The sequence below is a fragment of the Antechinus flavipes genome, chromosome 1 (assembly GCF_016432865.1).
Source record: "Antechinus flavipes isolate AdamAnt ecotype Samford, QLD, Australia chromosome 1, AdamAnt_v2, whole genome shotgun sequence".
Taxonomy (NCBI): domain Eukaryota; kingdom Metazoa; phylum Chordata; class Mammalia; order Dasyuromorphia; family Dasyuridae; genus Antechinus; species Antechinus flavipes.
Window position 1 is genome coordinate 497,359,013 of NC_067398.1, and position 21,327 is coordinate 497,380,339.

Below are 21,327 nucleotides of genomic sequence, written 5' to 3' on the forward strand. Positions count from 1 at the left end.
AGTATGGATTTTTTTATTTAAACATTTGATATATATATATATGTATACGGTTTTTCTTTTTTAATTAAAGCTTTTTATTTTTAAAATATGTACATGGATAATTTTCAACATTCACCCTTACAAAACCTTGTTTTCTATTTTTTTTTCCCCTCCCTTCTCTCTATTCTTAATAGTATATACATTTTTTAAATGGGTAATGATAACCATAGTAACTCTGTTCTAAGTAAACTAGAATATAATGTTCTCTAAAGGATTTGAAGATACTTACAATTTATTCAATAATGAATTTCAAAAAACCTTTCTAAGATGTAATTTCCTCTTCTTGCTCTGTATTTTGACTTCCATTTTCCCTTCACATTTCATCTTTTTAAATTGTCTGTTTCTAGTTAAATTGGGCAAATTTTTATGCAATGGAATTTGATAATAAAGAGAAGTGATTCTTTTAGTATATGTATAAATGAAGGAGAATAAATGCTTGGAAAAATGAAAAAATTAGATAACCAAAAGTCAGTTCTACAGTAGAATCTCAGTAATTCAGTCTTTATAAAGTTGGAATCTGGAGTAATTCAGCTTGGTTGTATTGGCATAATTTTACTCTTCCATTACTAGTCAGAACAAATATTTCAAACAATAAACAATTATTAATCACCCACTTTATGTCAAACACAAAAGAAAGGAAAAACAGGTTCCATAAGGGATATTTGACCCGTTTGAGAAAATGGATGTTTTAAGAATTTTGGAAATTCTTAGATACAACTGCATGTTACTGTCTACAAAATAATTTAATATAACAATTATTAAGGCTTTTGAGAGACAAGAAGTGTGTTCTAGTGGGCAATGTGTAAACCTAGGAGTTAGGAAGGCCTGGTTTGAAGTGCTGGAAATCTTACCCCTAGGCAAGTCACTTAACATTCAGTATTCCAGGCAAGTCTCTTAGAATTTCTTAGAATTGTAAAGCAGGTGTTGATATGCACTGATAAAAGGAATTTCTTCATATACCACAGTAATCACAGATCCACTTCACCCTCCAAAAATGTGCTTAAGGCAAACATGGTAGTAATTCTACTTGCACACACTGGTAACAGTTCAAACTACTTTATAAATATATGAAAGTAGTAAAATTGTTTTTCTTTATAAAAATACTATGATTGACTTTTCACTAATTCACTTTATTTTTCCAATTAAGTCTGAATGAGTGAGATTTTCCTGTATTTCATTTTGTAATATATTTATACACATTTATTAGAATATGAGGGCAACTAGGTGGCTCAATACAGAGAATGCTGGGCCTGGAGTCAAGAAAATCTTAGTTCAAAAATTACCTCAGACACTAGTTGTGGAATCTTGAGCGAGTCACTTAACCCTTTTTGTCTCAGTTTCCTCTTCTGTAAAATGAGCTGGAGAAGGAAATGGCAAACCATCCCAGTAGAAAAACCCAAAATGGGCTTATATGGAATATGTGTATATGTGCCAAAGTGTGGAGGGGACACTGGTTTTCTCAAAGCCCACACTAGTGAAACACCATGGCTGACAGATTCTATAAAACCGGGAAGGTTTCAAATGCAGAACAAGGAAGCAACTAGATGTCTGTTATCAGCGAATCTGCCTATAAGACTCATTGACCCGACTGATTGGCAAATGACTGAAATGCTGAGCCACTATAAGTAACCCTTAAAGAGAATTGACTTGCATTAGTGGAAGGAAGGAGGACGCCCCTAAATATCATACAGCTCCTTCAAGTATTAAAGTAAGAAAATATGAAATCTACAGCACTCCAAATAAAATAATTTCTGTAAACTTGCCAAAATAGGAAATTCAATTTAATCTTATCCTTGACAGAATTTCTCCCTCATCCTTCTTCCATCAATTAATTAATCCACTCGTATTTATTAGATATCAACAATGTGCCAGGAGGAAAGGAGAGTGAGAGAATAGACAGAACAAGCCTTGGAGCTAAGACATAAGACATACTATGATGGTGTGACACTGGATAAGTCACCGAGCCTTTCATTCCTCTAGGCTGCCATATGCATTAAAAGGATCAGAGAAAATGCTAAATTTTCAGAGTAAGTTTCCCTGAGAGTTCCGTATGCCAGCAGTTCTCAAACTTTTTGGTTTCAGGTCCACTTTATACTCTTAAAATGTATTGAGGACCAGCTATCACACTCCCCAAGAGTCTTATTTTATTTGGTTTGTTTCTGTCCATAGTAAAGTCTATATATTATTATGAAAAGTTTTGATCCTATGTATCCTCTGAAAAGGTCTCAAGAGCCCCCAGGTGTTCCTGGACCACACTTCGAGAACTGCTGCCCTGTACCAATGAAATCACAGATTTAGTTTTTCTCCCTAAGACCAGAAGCAGAGTGAGAACATTTGGGATTCAAATGCAAATGATACATGATCATTACTGAGGCCGACATCAAATTAAACATACCTGTTCTCTATGTTGTAAACTGAGGAGGAAAAGAGGATCCTGTTCTGAGATTTTAACAAAGAAATGAATGAAGCACAAAAAGTGACATCAATAAAATGGCCAGTTTTATAGTATAATATATATCATTACAAAAACAAACAAAAAAAATTCCACCAACCTCTGCATAATGAAATAATCTGGACTTCATCCCTCAAATGTACAATTAAAGTATTCAATAAAACAGCAAAAGTTCAGTAAAAAATAACGAAGGTGATTTCTTGAGATTCTTTGAAATAAGGTTTAATTTTGTAGACTTTTTAGATGTCAGGCTTTAGTTGGGAGCATCTTATTTTTCTCTTTAATTATTTAATTTAATTTCATATTTTATTTTAATTAATTTTTAAAAATTATTTTTATTTTATTTAATTAAAATAAGGGTTTACAAAGCTACAGTTATAGTTTTAAGTTTGATGATGTGTTAGGCTTCAGATTTCTCCTATGACAAATATTTCTGAAATTCCAATTATAATTATATTAAGGAAATAAATACTTTGACTCCCATTGACTAGATTTAGAGACGGAATAAAAGAAAGGATATGAACAAGATAGAATAAAATTTTTATATGGATATTTATTGTACCATTTCTAACAAGGTATTTCACTGAAATTTCAAGTACTTGAAAGTCAAGTCCTGTGTAACACATTTGACTTTGAAACTGTTTAGGGGTTGGTAAGAGAAACTTCTGACAGAATTCATGCCAACTTCATTGAGTATATTTAATGCGCACAAATTCGTTTAGCATATAAAATTTAATTATACTTGTGCAATACTTGTGCAATTATATTTGTGCAATATAATTGTGAAATCAAGTAATTCATCACAAGCATCTTAACAGGCCTTCCAAGTCCAAGAAGTTACTAAAAAAACTTTTATTTCCTGAGTTTTCCTTCTAATCTTCCTTTCCCATTCCTATTTTCCTTTTTTATCTCTTTACTGTGCTTCCTGCTGAGTGTAAACAAACCTGAAGGCTTAAGAACTATTCCTGATTTGGGGGCCAAAGTTAGGCCTGCAGAAAAGGGAACACAACTCTTAAAGAAATATTTCACACTTACTGAGGCTGCAATGGAAAGTAACTGCTTAGCACTTTCAACTTCATCACCTGTTCTAAAGACTTCCAGAAAGAGGTCAGTAAGTAAAAGAGAGAGTTTTTCTAAAGGGAATGGAAGCAACTATTTTTTTCATGCATTAGGGAAGGAGGAAAGTGGAGAAGAAAAATACATATAGAAAAAAGATTCAAGGATCTTCGAAGTTGAAGTCTCTTACTTTTTTCTTCATCAGTTTACCAGTAATTCTACAGAACCTATTTTTTTAAAAATTCTGCTATTTGTAGATTTTATTTTTTTAATTACATGTAAAAACAATGTTTAACATTCATTATTTTAAAATTTATTTGTTCCAAATTTTCTTCTTCCTTTCCTTTCTTCCCTTTCCCTTTTAAGAAGGCAAGAAATTGATACATTATACATGAGAGCCAAAAGCTCATGTTAAAGTATTATTATAGTCACACTTTTAGACAGTAAGATTTTACTGCAAATGTATTGTTTTTTTTTATCTTCATTTATTTAAAAATATTTTTGTTATATTTTTGAAATTTAACCTTTTATGAGATCCTGAACCCTACCAAGCATTTAAATTTCTTGTCGGGTATTTTTGGCTCTTGAACTACATTATAAAGTCAAGGATTTTATCTACTCTTCTCTATTCTGACTCTCCCTTTTTCCTCCTCCTGGGTCTAACATTAACTTGCAAAGAGCCAGCTAGGTGGCTAGAACACCGAGCCTGGAATCAGGAAGATGGGAGTTCAAATGTGGTCTCAGATACTCACTTAGCTATGTGATACTGGGAAAGACACTTATTCTGACTAATCCAACAGCAAAGCACTCTGGTGTCTTTGCCAAGAAAAGTCCATCCAAGGTCACAAAGAGTCTGACACAAATGAACAAAAAATAACCTTGATTTTTTTTCTTGCAAACATTTCTGAGATTATAATTAAGCTAAATAGATAAGTGAATTTAACAAGATAAAAAGCTGAGGTGAGAGAAAAAACAGAGAAATAATTCTTCTCAAACCCACTCTTTTTAAACATGAAACTTCCTAGGAACTTCTCTCTTTCAATAATCATAACTATATCAATTGGGTTGTACTTAATATTACTTGTATATCGTCTATATAGTTAAGGCATGTAAGAACACTAAGTTTGGAAGCAGACAACTTAAGTCCAAATCTCACTCCTTATGGTTATTACAATGGAATTTTCTTTCTGGATCTGTTTCCTTGTCTGTAAATAGATACAATACTAGAACCTACCTAACAGGTTTATTGTGAGGATTATTTGAAATAATATATGTAAAATACTTTACAAAACTCAAATTCCCACATAAGTGTGATCTATTATTAGGGGATTGGGCTAGATTATCACTATAAATTAAGATACTATGTTTTTATGCTAGCTGATCTTCTGCCCTATTCCTAGATAACAAGAATTATCTGTTTAATAATCTTTTTATAGCTCCAAACCCATTATGGACACTTAACCAATTTTGGAACTAGTTTTGTGTAAGCAGCAACCGATAGAGAGATAAGAGACAGAGAATTTCTTTAATATATCCTTTATTTCATATTTTAAATTTGAAACTAGATTTCCTTCAGAGTAGAGTGGTTATAATCGCAGAGAAAGACAACTACAATAAAAGCTCTATTACTTATATAACCCAGCATGTTGAGGAACAGGGAAGGTTTTGAAAAACCAGAAACTTCAGTTAACAAAACTTAGCTATTTTATTTCAGAGAGATCCCACTCTATGGGAACTCTAAGGGAAATCTAGCCAACTGACTTTGAAGTCCTTTGGATTCCATTGAACTTCTTTGGATTCTATTCCTTTGGGGTCAGAATGTTAAGTTCACCTTTTTTTTACCAGAGCAAATTAAGTAGGGTCTAACCATAGGATCTCCGAACTTATTTTTTCAATAACTTTTCTTTCTAAGTTCTAGGCTGCATGCCTCAGAACAGATCTTTTCTTAATGAACCTGATTAGTAGAGATCTCTTTCTCACATCTTCCTAGTGTCAGCTCTTCATAATTACTATAAATCAGAGGATTTGACCTTTTTTGATCATGAACCTATTTGATCTTTCCCAAAATAATGTTTTCAAAATATATAAAATAAAATAAATTTCTACTGAATTCTGAAATTCTCATCCAAGTTCTTAGGATCTTTTGAAATCTATCTAGAGATCTCTTGGGGAGGGAGAGGGAGTAGTTTCAGATAGTAGTTTAAAACTACAATGTAGTTGTAATCACAACATTATGTGATGATCAACTGTGATGAAATTGGCTCTTTTCAATATTGAGGTAATTCAAGGCAAGAAAGCCATCCACATCTAGAGAGAGAACTACAGAGATTGAATGTGGATCAAAGCATAGTATTTTCACTTTTTGTTGTTGATTGGTTGTTTGTTTTTCTTTCTTGTGGTTTTTGATGAATGGGAAATAATGTTTGGAAGAATTGCACATATTTAACCTATATTGGATTGCTTATTGTCTTGAGGAAGGGAAAGGAAGGAGGAAGGGGAAAAAATCTGGAACAGAAGGTTTTGCAAAGGTGAATGCTAAAAACTATTTTTGCGTTTATTTGGAAAAATTATAAAACTATTACTAAGTAAAATAAATCAAGCTCTAAATAAAGTTCCATACTAATTTTGATTATCTGCAGCACCAGTAACACAAAAATGGTTAAATTTGGAAAAAATGTTAATTTATTTCTGTATATTTTTATTTGATTAAATATTGACTAACATCCTTTATTTGCAATATTAACCTATTTAAAATAAGAAGATAAATCTGTATACCAGACACAAAAAACAAACAAAAACAAAAACCTTCTTCAAAAACCTTATCAAAATTTATTCCAAAGTAACACAGAAAGGAATTTTGGATTATCTGCATCACTGCCCCATTGCTGTGTGCCAGCTGGACCTTGCCCTTCTCAGGGCTGGTCATCCCACTGGGGCTGGGTCAAGTTCAGAAGCAGGTCATTACCATGGAGACGCATACACGAGGATAAAGGAGGAGCCAGGACTACGTTGCCATCGAGGACAATTCTGGAATCTTCACCAGGGAAACTCAAGCAGAGATCTACATCATAAAGGTATGAACGGCATGTTGGACAACAACTGGCACATAAGCTACTGCCTGCTTACTGAGCTATAATCCTAAAGCTGTTCTCAAGTTCCTGGATATCCCCTAGAGCCATGACCTACAGGCCCATATTCAATCCATGTTGTTTGTTGTTCAGTCATTTCAGTCATATTGACTCTTCATGACCATATTACCATCTATTAATGCAAATAATTGAGTGAAGTCATGAGTTTAGTTAATGTTTGAACTATATGCCATTCAGCTAAAGACCCTAAAATGGGGGAAAGATTTATATTTATGAATTTAGTTCAAGAGACAAAACACACTCATCAAGAAACCAAAACATTCAGTGTATGCTTTCATACATATCTCACAAGAGTGTTCTAAGACTAACATCACAGATATTAAAGTCTAAAATTAAAGGGATACAGGGAGAAGCAAAAACACAGCCCCAGCTGCCCAAGGGGCTCACATTCTAATAAGGCAAATAGAGAAGTTAAATGGTTTGTTCAAAATCAGAGTAGTAGCAGAGCTAAGAAAAGGGAATCTCTCTGCCAAATTAATATAATTTTTTCCTTAGGTGCCTCTTATCTGTCCCCTTCCCCAAAGTCCCCCACCAAAACATTTATGTTACTGGGAAAAAAAAAAAGGTTCTTGCCTCTTTTAATTGCCTGCCCTCTTCTCCATCCCCCTTTTTTGGACAAGACTTGAAATGGCATTGGGGTACAACATTTTCTCATGGAGAACTGTTTGGGGACACTGAGAGATTAAATAATCTGCCCAGAGTCATTGTTAAAACTGGCAGAGCATGGGCAAGATTGAAAGCCAGACTTTGCTGAATAACCATGACATAGAGCCTCTATTAGAGAAGACACTGGGCTGTCTTTACATGGAAGAGGCAGGAACACGGGTTTGAGTTCTGTACTTGATACATATTAACATTCTGACCATGAACATGACACTTAACATCTCAGGTCCCCTAAGTGGAGGATTAACTGTGTACCTTCCTGGAAGACTCCTAGCTTAATTACTCTCACACACTAAATGCTAAATTCAGTTGTTTCTACCACCTGAAAGAGAATAAGAGCACTTTTATGCCTCTAAATAGTAGCACCCTCTAAATATTAGCATTCTGATGCAAAGAGTCAATCACTCTATTCTAGTTACAACTCTGGAACAAAATCCTACAGAGCACTTGGGAGTTACAGTAACTGGTGAAGGAGTAAGGGAAAAAATAAAGAGCAATTTATATCAGAGAGGACAAAGGATGTAAAAGTATTAAAGAAGGGTAGCCAGTATTGCAAAATTCATGCCTTTTCCAGGGAATATACAAAAACCTAGAGGTGGCACTACACAATTACTTGAAGTCAGAATTCTTAGATTCAAATTCCAGTTCTGTTTCTTATACTATAACTGAACAAGTCACTAGCCTTCCCAAAATCTGTAAAATGAAAAAAATGTAATGTAAAATTGTAAAATGTAAAAATTAAAATAAAAAAAAAGGGACTATGTAATTTCTTAGGTTCTTTTAAGCTCTAGACCCTATGATGCAATAATATAAGAAATTTTATGATCATATGTTCAAAAGAAGTTTTAGCATCTATTGTGAATTTCTACACATAACCACCCTCTTTCCCCTCAATAACCTTAAAGAGATTATTTCTAAGTATCATAAACAATCTGGATATTGTATGAAGGTACACTTAGTCAACATTACAAATTAGCACACTTTTCTTAGGAAAAAAAAAAATCAGTCCCCAGAAACTTTTCATTAATCTAGGGAAGCAGTATATAGTTCGACGGAAAAAACAAAAATAAAAACAAAAACATACTAGACTACTTCTGAGATCTGAACTCTAGAACCAGGTATATCACTAAAGTTATGTGATTATCCTTAGCATTTAAGAAAAAATCTAGAGACAACTTTAGATAGAGTCTATGTGTGTTTTATAATGTTTGTCAACATTTACAAAGTGTTTAAAATTTGCAAAATAGTTCACATTACTTCACTAGATCTTCACAACAGATGATTATATAGATGAAAAAACTGATACTGATAGAATGACTACCTAGGACTACATAGTATATATAAGAAGGGATTTGAGCTTCAGTTGTCTTGTCTCCAAGTCCAGCACTTGTATATCCTTCCTGCCCTCTTGGACTTGTGATAAACTTAAGGGCAGATATCTTGCTTCTCACTTGTGTGGCAAGTTCACTGCCCTCCCCCCCACTACAAAAGTATACCCTCAAGCAATGGACAACTGTATTGTAGTGAGAGTGACCATTCTCCATTGATAGCAAGAAGAGGTCAATAATTTTCAAGATGATGACACCAATCTCTTAACTAATAGCTATAAAGAAAATCTTGTCAATGAAAATACTTTCTTTTTTGGCCAATTTGCTTAAAGACAAGAAATACAAGTTTTTTTCGCCAACATATAAGTTCTGCCTGTAGTTAAATTGAGGGAGGATATTGATAATTATCCCTCCCCCCTTTCTTTTCTTTTTTCTTTCTTTCCTTCCATTCTTCTTCTTTCTTTCCTCCCTCCCATCCTCCCTCTCTCCTTTCCTTCCTTCTTTCTTTCCTTTCTTCTTTCATTGCTCGCTTCTTTACTACTTATACTGACAAACAGCTAGAATTCAACTTTCACTCAACTTTTTTGATACTGACTGAGGCACCAAGCTATGGTAAGTGGGGGTACTAGACTTATGTCTGTCATTACTACAACAAACTCAGAAAGTAAGAAAGGTTAGTGGGGAGACTAAATGATACATAAGGATCCTTATGGGCACATATCAACTAAGAAAATCACATTAATATTATCTATATTCTACTGTATTTTTCTTTCTTTTGTTAAATACTTCCCAATTCCATTTTATTCTAATTATGGTTGAGGGACTGCTGCGGGCTGTATGTCTATTGCCTTTGATATATGGAAATATAGAGAATAGTGAGGGCAATAATGACAGGAGCTATTCCTTTATGGCAAATTCAAAGACAATCAAAGGAATTTTGTAAAATCATAAAGTACAATATTAACGTGGACTATTACTATTTATTGTAAGAAGGAGCAATAGAAATAGTGGGAGTTGTGACAAGAGTTTTCTATTCTGATTACCATCTCTTTTGAATGTATCTATTTATTTACACAATGTCTCTTGTCTGAGTTCCTTGGGACTGCTTTTGTTTTTATCCCCAGCTCTAACTAGGCATACAGTAAGAGACTAATAAATGCTTTCTGACTGACAATTAAAGCTATTTGCATGGAGCAGTGTTTTTACATTATTTCCTTTGATATTGGGTGAGATAGGGAGTGCAGATTCTTATCATCTCCAAATTACAAATAGGAAACTAAAGTTCAGCATGGGTATGTAACCTGTCCAAGGTTACTTAGCTAAGAAGTGGTAGAACAGAGTCTAGAATCCAGAACTTGTGACTAATTCCTAGTCAATAAGAAGTTCAGAACCTAGTGAAATATTGAACAAAAAAGCAATGCCAAATGAAATCTCACAATGGCAAAACAGTTCTCATAAGCCAGGGGCAACCATGCTAATCCACTGAACACTCCACCATCTTGGAGATATCTGGTTCAAGATAGCTTAATAAGGCTGCTATGACGGTCAGAGTTAATAATCAAGATGAAATACTGCACTTTGCAAATCGAAAGTTTTTTTATTGCTACTACTATTACTAACTACGACTACTACTACTATTACTACTACTACTACTACTATTACTACTTAAAACTGAGAGTAATAGTTCAACATATATGTTGGGCTTAATGACCCATAAATAACTCTCTGCACTTTCCTTCCTCCAAATTCATCTCCATTCTGAGATTGTATAGAGAATTAAGATTTCCGAATTCAATTTCTTATTACTCAGTTAAATAGATAGGGAGGAACATTCATTCTTTTAAAAAAATTATATTATAGTTCTTTTCTCTTTTGAAAAAAATCACTGGCATTTCCTAAAGATACTCTCTTGTCCTCATAAAAAGCAATGGATAGAGCACTGGACAAGGATTCAAAAAGACTCAAGTTCAATTCTAACTTCAGCTACTTATTAGCTGAGTAATCCTGGGCAATTTATCTAATCTCTATTTGCCTCAAATTTTTCAAATATAAAATAAGGTTAATAATACTTACTTCCTAAAGTTATTGCTAGGATAAAATGAAATATTTGTAAAGCACTAAGCATAGTGCCTGGCACTATATATCTATATAAATGCTTGTTATATCTGTCTTTCCTTCCTTCTATAGAATCTTCCTATGTGACAAATATGCATAATCAAATCAACACTTTGACTATGTCTCAAAATATAAGACCTAACAGCCCCTCTAATTTACCACATTTTTCCTTGAAAAAATAGGAAATGTATTCTATATTGTTTTTCTGAAATTATATTTGGTCACTTCATTGATCAGAATTTTAAAGTCTAATGATATTATTTTACTTGCCATAATAATGTAAATTATGGCCACTGCATAAATTGTTTTCCTGGTTTTGTAACAATTCATATCGGTTTTCTGAAGTTTCTCTGAATTCTTCAAAGTCATCATTTCTGATGAATTCATTCTTTCAGATTAATGTTTGACTTCCTGACAAGAGTCTACTTTCCTCAAAGGATTTTTCTTGATGAATATTTCTACTATTTCCATGTTACTAGGACAGAAAAGAATGACAAAAAAAGATCCCTAAAAATCTTTACTTGTTATGGTGCACAAAGCAATTAGGCAAGCTTTTGCTTCCAGCAGTCCTTAGCACCTTTCTCAATTAATAATTATTACTGATCTGTACAAAAGAACTATTATCAAATTGGGGAAAATAAGACATTAAATTGGAAGAAATTGGAGACCAAGTCGATACTAAATGTGTGATGCTGACTGCAAGTGCTAGCTGTGTCTAAAGAAGACAAAGTCAGTGTGATCTGGAGGACAGAATTATGAAAACTTAAGATCTGTGACACAATCCAATCTTGTATGCAGTGCAGGAATCCTTTATATGACATCTCTGAAAGAGTCATCTGATCTCTGAAAATCAGAAATGGAGAGTCCCTTACCTAGTAAAGTGGCATATACTAAACTATAATTCTTATAAAATTCTTTTTATATAAAACCGAAATCAGCTCTATATTTTGTTACTTCCACACATAAATCCTAGTTTTTCCTCTAGAATTACATAGCATTAGTCTACTTGTACATTAAATATGTTGAAATAGTTGAGAATAGTTATCCTCTAAGTTGTTGTTTTTCCTCTTAAAATATGATCATTTATATTTTCAAGTAGCTTATTCGTTAAAAATCCCATAATATATTAAAAAATGATATTTGATCCTCACACAATCCTTTGGGAAGTCCTGCAAGCATTATTCTCATTCTACAGATGAGAAAACAGGTTCAGAGAGGTTAAGGAATTTTCCCAGCTGGTATATATTTAAAACTCAAACTCACTTCTTCTAATAGCCAGCTCAATGTTCTTTCTATCACATGACAAGTCTCATATATTACATTTATTCCATCTTGGGTTCTTTCCTCTGGATATGATACAGCCCAAGTCCCTCATAAAATGTGGCACCCAGAATTAGGCAAAATTCTGTAGCTATGGTTGGGCCAGATCAGAGTAATGTGGACAATTTCTTTCCATTATTTGAACCCTAGGAGGAGCAGAAGGCTTCTTAAAGAAACACAACTCAACCTGGACCTGAGTAGACATCCAAGATTCAGATAAGTGGGAAAGATGAGGGCATTGAAGATAGACAGAATAAACTGAGCAAAGGCACAGAGATTAAAATGATTACATCCCCACATATTAAATACTGTTCCTTCTTTACTCCAGATTTCTCTTCCACACTATTTCTCAACAGAAGACAATTAAAGCCTTGACATAATGAATGAAAGCTCTGATACTATTGGACTCAACTTTAATTCACATTATCTGTTCATTTTTGAATTAGAATTGTATTAGAAAAAAGTGTTATAACTATTACCATTGGGAAAAGCAGTCTTGTTGACATTTGGTCAATATATAGTCACTTTGTCATCACAACTAATGAGAACATATATAAATATGACATGATCATTAATATAACTCTCAGATTTCTCAGCTCCTAAAACCATCTCCAAGAAGGCCTGGTTATAATTGTCAAACTTTTACTTCTCACTAACTATAGATTAAAAAAGAGGGAGCTCTAGCTTGAAACAATTACAATATGTTAATATGAATATATTCTGTTCCATTAAAGGAAAAAAGTTGGAAGAGAATACTAATATTAGGAGGCAAATTATTTTTGTTATTGAGTTCATCAGACTGCATCATTTCATTTAGTAGTTTTCATGTTCACAAACAAGAGGTGGAATTTCATTGTTTCCCTGAGCAAACCTAATTTCTTGGAAATCACATGAAAGAAAATGCTAAAAACATAGTTTTTCACCATAATATAATAGAAGTGGAGGATGGAAAGGGAGAAATGGGGTTATTATTTACCTTCAATGAAATCAGTAATGATTTTATGTCCGTACTTCGGATGATAACTTATGTGAATTAGAGAATCTCTAAAAAACAAAAAAACAAAAAACAAACAAACAAACAAACAAAAAAAAACAAAGGGGGTGTTATTTAAATTTAAATTTTTAAAAATATGGATTTGGTAGCATTTAAGACAAAAATAATCTGACAATACTGCTCAAGCTGCCATACTCTTACCTCCTCCCCAAAGTAATAGATTCATTACATTTTATTTCCATTATTTTCTCTTTCCCCTTCATTTCAAAGGAGATCATTTGAATTGCTCTAATCTGAAAAACAACAATAAGTGTAGCAAATACTTGACAATGAAGATGGAAAGCCTCTAAAAACCTGTTACCTTAGAAACGGCAAGAACGCAGAAGAATAAGAATCCACTGTCAGGACATCATTTCAGACTCAACAGATTTGAGGCCTTAAATACAGTCAGCTTTCATTAGTTCTTTGTTTTTCCCAGCAGGTCCTTGGACTTTGAAACAAAACCTGAATGACAGCTATGAGCAATTCCAGTCTAGCTCCTGATTAGCTATGCCAAACAAAACAACTCTAGGCAGGGTAAACTTTCCAGGCATCCAGGCATCTGCAACCAAGCCTGCAGACCGTAATTCCTTAGTGAGATTTGAAGAAGGAAAGGATAAGACCTTTCTGCCATCCACCTAGAACTACTTCTCTGAACTACAGTGCTTCAGATTAAGGAGGGTGTGAGTGTGTGTGTGTGTGTGTGTGTGTGTGTGTGTGTGTGTGTGTGGTGGGGGGCACGGAAGGGAAGGGGAGGGGAGAGAGAATAGAAGAAAAGGGAGGGAGAAGAGAGGGGGAATGTTGGACTTGTTTTCTTTGTTATACTTTTCAATTCAGTTTTGTTCTAATGTTTAACCAAACCAAAAAAATCATGGTATCTTGCTCCTACCAATATATATTGTATACCAACCAAACACAAGACCAAAAAGTAATTTCTGAGATTCCATCAAGATCAAATGGAGCAGGAAGTGAATGCATTACAAAGATGTTTCCTCTCCACCAACCCCCCCAAACATTAGAGAACAGTTGTATGATGGGATTGCTCTCCATATGGATTGGAAACCAAGATTGTGTGCAATTTGAGGCTATTAACTTTTGTAGCATGCTCAGGAAAAATTAATTACATCAAATCACATTGAACTGTGGTCACATCTGCTACTTACTTCTGTCCCTAAGGAACTAAACCACAAATAGATCTTCTCCCCCTCCTTATATTCAGGCTGCTGAGCTCCACCTAAGGAGCATACCTACATCCACACAGAAAAAAGATCAATTTATATCAAAGAAATTCATTTCTATAATATTTATTGGAAACCTGGATTATTAGTTAGAATTGGTTTTAGAAAAGCAATATAGGTAAATAATTGCACTAAAGATCTTGGTTGGCAATCCAAATGTAAAAAAATAAGAGATGAAACTGCAAGGTTAACCTAAAATTTCCTTCATACCTCCTGAAGATCATTTTTATTTTTGAAGATTTATCTTGGCTCCCTTGACCACCCATCAAGATGCTGACATTGAGATTTGTTCTTGTCTCCTGGAAAAGTGACACTTTTACCCCACACACTGATCTCTGCTACCTCTGAGAATGAAAGTAATCTGCCAAGAATATAACCCATCCTTCCAAAAAATCTGATTCTGAATTCATATTCTTTAAAAGGCCACAATTATTTTTTAATAGTTGAGGTAAGGAACTAAGTTTCTAAGAATCTTGCTTATAGCTAAACGTGGCTGGCTACACATTGCACTTCAAAATCCTATTTGTCCGAAAATTTAAGTTCTGTTAAATAAAAATATGCTTTCATTTAAAAAATGTAAGCAATGAGACCATACATTTTGGGTATTTTGTTTATTTAATATCTTCCCCCAGTTACACTTAAAACAAATTGTTTTTAACATTTGTTCTTAAAATTTTTGAGTTCTAGATTCTCTCCCTTACCCCCACTCATAATTAAGATACCACTGAGACATACATTTTTGATAAGTCTGAGGAAGAAAATACTTCAATTTAATTTCTTGGTAACAAATGCTGAAATTCTGAGTTACATCTAAAAATATTTCATCCAATTTCTATTCTGGACCTAACTCTCCATTACATTTTAGAAAGCATCTTTCCCTAAAGAGACCTTCAAAAAAATTGTTTTCAGAAGACAATGATAGTGACCCTCAGAATTACCAGAAAGCAATAAACGAGAGGTCCCAAACTCAACCTGCTGATTCAGGGCAGTCAACAGAAGTCTTATCTATAAAGAGGGGTAATCAATTGTTTGACTGAAACAAAGGGCAGCTCACAGGAAATCAACCAGTAGGGGACAGATGGTCACCGATTCAAGTTTCACCGGGGGAACACTCCAAAAACAGGTTTAGAAGGCATTTCAGTTACCAGATAAAAACTAAGCATAAAATAGAAACATTTTTTTTGCCACTTATAACCTACTGCAGACAACTCTACCCCCCCACCCCCCCAAAAAAAACATAATCTGCTAAAACAGGATGCTTTTTTAAAAGCTACATTAAAAAGGTGGTGGAATGGCATTTAATGAAATGAAAAGGTCAATAGCCTTGCCTGGTTCTTGGCTACAATTTTCTTAAAGCTTATCAGGAAGGAGCCTACTAACCAATGAACCTTTAAAAATTCTGTTCTGAATGAAGCACATTCATATTAATTTGCTATCAGTATTGTTCTTTTGAAGTCCTTTTTTTAAGATAGATTTTTATCTATCTAATTTTAATTATCTAATTTTAAGAAATTAACTAAAATGAAATTGTGTATTACTCTCAATTTGTAGGTTAATCTATTCTCACATTTTCAAACCCCCTCTTTAGCTTGCAATATGATGTCATGTATAAAAGCTCAATGAAGCTGTCAATTATAAAATATCCAATAAGAGTAACTGTAATAATTCATAAGGAAACACTTTAATTTTTAACTAAGAAATAGGCACCCGAGATTGTGTTTTGATTCCCAGAGTTCAAGTAGTACAGGGTAGATTGTTTTTTTTTCCTCCTAATCTAAAAAAACAGAAGGAGAAGCTTGGGGAAAGAACAGTCATTCCATCCCCACCCCCACCCCCACCCCAACTCTGAGTAAATTACAGATCCTTCCCATATCCTAGGCTGGTTGAGAGAAACTAAGTAGTCCAAGTGGCTCCAACAAGTCTGTGATCAAAAATAGGGGATGGTTTGGGGGATTTGGAAGGGAGGGGTTGGGACTAGAGGAGAGAAAGAGTAATGATTAGTCTTAAGAATGTTGCCTACATTTCCCTGTTCCTTGTCAGAAAAAAAAAAAAAAAAAAAAAAAAAAAAACCAACTCTAACAAGAATCCTGGGAGGAGGGAGATAGGAGAAGGGAGAAAAAAATCAGACTGAAATTAAGATTAGGATCAAGAGAACAAACCAGTTTGTTTGACCCTATATCATAGAATCTGCAAATTGGAAGACTTTTCAAAAAATGAAGTTTATTCTTCCCCCCTACATTGAAAAACAACTTTAAAGTTTTATTTTTAAAATACAGAATAAGGCATTGGGAGAAAAATAACATTTTCAAAAATAGAAAAAAAAAGCATTTCCAATTGCACTTGTCTCCAAACAACATAATAAATGCTTAAGAATAAATTTAAAATTTTCAGAAAAAAACTTCTGATTTCTCTTAATAACAGACACACACACACATGCACACATAAACTATTGAAAAGAGGTCTTTCCTTATGAAAACATCACTGCCATATAAATACTGAACAATATTTCTGACTAATTAAAGAAACATTATTATCAAGTAAGCTAAAATCCTTTACTGAATGGTTACATATATAAAACATAAACACACACACATATATGTATTTTCCCTTTGCAGATTATTTTAGAAGTGCCAATAGAAGATAATGTTTTATTTTTGGCATGCATTTTATATTACAGTACCACTGTACTAACATTTACATAAAGAAAGATCAAAGTGTTTTACAATATAATCACAGGCTGGTAGTGCAATGACTGAAGGCAGAAAGGACTGTGAAATATGCAATCAGCATTGGCTCACACAATATGGCTTGTTTTATTGCAGGGAGGAGGAAAATACTGCTTGGGACAGCAGAGAATATCTCTTGAACAAGCCTCAACACTCACTTGTGGTATCCTCCTCCTCCTGCTCTACCAGAAATGGCTGTACAAATGAACCTGAATGAGCTTCAAATTTCTATCTTCTGGTTCAAAGGTGACAAGGTGAGCTCTATGTGTAAATTGTTAACAGAACACTCTCAACCACTACTGAATTTAACTCTGACTCCCTTAACCCGAAAACTCTCCAATATGTTTGTACTGGGAAATAATTTATAAATAAAGTATCAAATTAATCTTTATCAGTGACTATATATATATATACATATATATATATTTCCTCTCTTCAATTTAATCTACATTTCTCTTAACTTAACTTCAGTGTTTTCCTTGACAACTAAAAAATTTTAGTACTTGGAAAGGTGTGTCATTAACCCTATTTGATTTAGCAGTACAATTGCTTCCCTTGGAACAATAAGATGGAACCAATACAAGGTACAATAAGATAATGACATGGGGCACCACATCTGTGATGTGTCTTAGAATATGCAAGATAAGTTTCTTTTAAAATAAATATTTTCTTAGAAAGCACTGCTCATGACCGAAAACTGATAGACCTATTAAAAAAAACTTCTTAGATAAAGAACAGTGGTGCTAATTGGATTTTTCTTTCTTTCTTTACTACGTAAAAAAAAAAAAAATTACTTCAATATGTATGAAACAAAAAGAAAATTACTCCATTCAAATTAAAATCCTCTACCTTCTGAGATCTTCTTAAGAGTCTTTAGATCAATTTACATTTAAATGAAACACACACAAAAGCAGCTGGACTGTCATAAACCACACATTTTTAAAGAGATTTAGCTCCCTCTATTTTAAACTGAGAGAAAATTGTCAATTTTCAAGGCTTTTAATATGGCTTAATTTTTCTTAAATAAGCTATGATTGGGATCCAGATCTGCATTCTGATGCTTTAAATCTCTATATATCTCATAGGAAGGACACTATAAGCAATCAGGTCAAATGCTAATTATGTTCATACACACCAACCTAGAGCAGTTTTCCCATGCATGGAGTTTATTTTTTAATGAATAATTTAACAATGAAAGATGAAACAAATCATACACTAAGAATGTAACAATAATGAGTATATATTATGAGTGTTGGACTTGGAGTCATGAAAACTTGGATTCAAATTTTTATATATTTCTTAAATATTCATTTACTAATTAATAGTGTGACCATGGACAAGTCTGTTAAACTCCCTACATTTTAATTTCCTTAGCTAAAGAATCTGGACATTTTTTACAGCAGTATTACTAGTGATACCTTTTCTCATGGCCACCAATATACTGGTCCAACAAGGGGAATTGGCATATTCCTTGCTTCTCCCATTGCTATCACTATACCCTGCCTCAAATACTATCTCTCAGCAACCTCCCTTCTCTGAAGTTCAATGGACCAAAAGAATATACTTTCTTGGCTCTTCTCTAAAAAGTCCTCAGGCCATTCTCTCTCCTTTCTCAGTCAAGGTTTCAGTCCTTCTCTCTACCCTAGCCCTTGCTTTTGTAGTAGGGAAATTCAAAATAGTTTTTGGAGTTCCCCAAAACTATTGGGGAACCCTGAACTCTCAGTTCCTCAATCTCTTCAATCTACCTAACCAATTTATTCTTTCACTCTACCTCACACACTAATACAGAGATAATCATATCTTTGGTTTTATCATCATTCTACCTGCAAATGTTCTTCCATGATCAATAATTCTGAAATTCCTTTATCAAAAGAAAATGCCTATCATTTCATCTCTCCCCATACCTTACAACTTATGCTTTATCTTTACTGTGACTTCCAGACTCTCTACTCCTCAGTATTCCAGCAGATTGCGCCCACAAATTACCATTACCATCACCACCCCAATCCTCAATTTTTCTTTATCTACTAGCTTATTGTTGCCCAAAAAGGATTCAAGTTAGCCCAAGTATTATATAATAGAAGTGATCACAATCCTTCCACAAAGGTCCATGGATATATAGAATACATGCATGCATGGAGATAATTCTCAACTCCTAATTCTCCTTTATCCTATCATCTAATCAGTTGCCAAAGCTTGTCAATTATACCTCCAAAAATCTCTGGTATTCATTCTCTTTTCTGTACCCACATGTCCACCACCCAGTTTCACACCATAGTTCCTTTTCCTTTGGACTAAAATAGTCTCTTAATTGTCCTTCCAGTCTCAAGTCTCTCCTCCCTCTATCCCATTCTCCATACAGTTGCCAATGTGATATTCCTAAAGTTGACCCTGTCACTCCAAAATTCAGTAAACTGCAGGGCCTTGGACCTAACACAAACTCTTCTCTGGCATGTAATGCCCCACACAACACAGCATCAAACTACCTTTCACTCCTATTATATGTTGCTCCCCTTTACACATCCTTAAGGTCAGCAAGTTGGTTTTCTTGCTATTCGCTAATGTACAACATTCATCTAATATTTTAATGTCTATGGACAGACCATTCCCTGTGCCTGGAATTCACTCCCTCTTTTTCTAAGTAGATCTCTTAGAATATCTATCTCCCTCAAAGTTCAGTTCAAGTATTACTTCCAATTAAGACTGTTCCTACTCCCTTAAATGCTACAACTCTCCCTCCCTCCCCAAATTACCTCAAAATTATTTTGCATGTAATCATATATGTTGCCTGCCCTGATTACAGTCAAAAATACCTTGAAGACAAAGAATATTTTATTTTGAGTTTTGTATCCCAGAAACTAGCACAGTATCTGTAGGTACTTAATAAAATGCTTGTTGACTAATTGCTTAAATAATACTAGTAGTATAAAAACCTGTAATTTAAGGGTGTGAGATTCAAGCAAGATTATATATATATATATATATGTATCTCACTTACCTTAAAATTCCACATAAACTTCATAATAATAATAATAATAATAAGCATCATTAGCAAAGGATGCTGCTAATTTGCTACCCAACTCATAGAAGATCTCCAAATGAAGACCAGATAGAGGTTAAAGCTAATCTTCAGTCTCCCCCTATAAATATAAGATCTTTGGGGAACTCATTCTTTTTTTTTTCTTTATCTATCTCTATTTCTTAGCAGCTTCTGGTACACAGTAAAAACATAATAAAAATAATTATCTATTAAATATCTCAGTAAACTTTAAATTTCTAACTGCATTCTGCTAGTTTCATAAGTAAAAAAGGAGGGGGAATTTTGTAATAAATTGAAATACATTGATGGGATACTCCCGTATAGCAAGTGATCTGTGGTCTCATCTGTGTAAATATCTGTACCTCCATTGGTACAGATTGAAATCCATCCACACATTCTCATTCTAATATATCTCTCAGGATTTCCATCACAAAGAGTTTACCCAACGTGAATGCCAATAGTATATAGATTATCCATGAATTACTCCTCCCTGTCACTATATGACAGTCATCTCCATTTTAAGGGATAAGTGATCTCTCTTAAGTTATACTTCACGTGACTTCTTCACAATTCTTCATGGGGAATATGTGTCAAGAACTTCTTGGCTTTGGGGTATCCTATAACTTACTTCTTTAAAAACAGTGGTATTTAATGACTTAAAGCAATATAGCATTATTAGTAAAATACTGATGATAGAATCAAAATTAAAAAACAACTTGATGAATGTAAGGGAATACTATTCTTCTATAAGAATTGATGTGTGATGAATATAGAGAATTATGGAGAGATCTAAATGAATTGATGCAGAATATTGAAAACAGAGTCAAGAAAAAATATATACACAATAATTACAACAATGTGAATGAAAAGAAAAATGGCAAATCAAAAAAATCAAAGGAAAATGTAACAAAATCATAAAGATCAAGTAGGACTTAAAGGAAGAGATATGAGAAAAACAACCCCAACCTACTCCTTCATTGACTTTTGTCTGTATTAATTGTTTTGATTTTTTCTCCTTAAAAAATTCCCTTTGTCATAAAAATATTCTTGGAAAGCGGAGGAATCCATTGGACACTATGGGGATGTAAGAAATAGGACACACCAACAGAATTTTTTTTAAAATTTGATAGATTAGAAATAGACTAAATTTAATAGGAACATACTTGGA

General features: G+C 33.6%; 1 long non-coding RNA gene across 1 annotated transcript; it reads right to left on the reverse strand.

Moving 5' to 3' along the window:
* Positions 1 to 6,351: 6,351 nt before the first annotated feature.
* On the reverse strand, positions 6,352 to 13,479 carry LOC127563938 (uncharacterized). The gene is made up of 2 exons (XR_007954162.1): positions 13,099 to 13,479; positions 6,352 to 6,608 (listed from the first exon to the last, which is right to left on the reverse strand). It is a non-coding gene; the product is annotated as an uncharacterized LOC127563938 (long non-coding RNA).
* Positions 13,480 to 21,327: the final 7,848 nt, after the last annotated feature.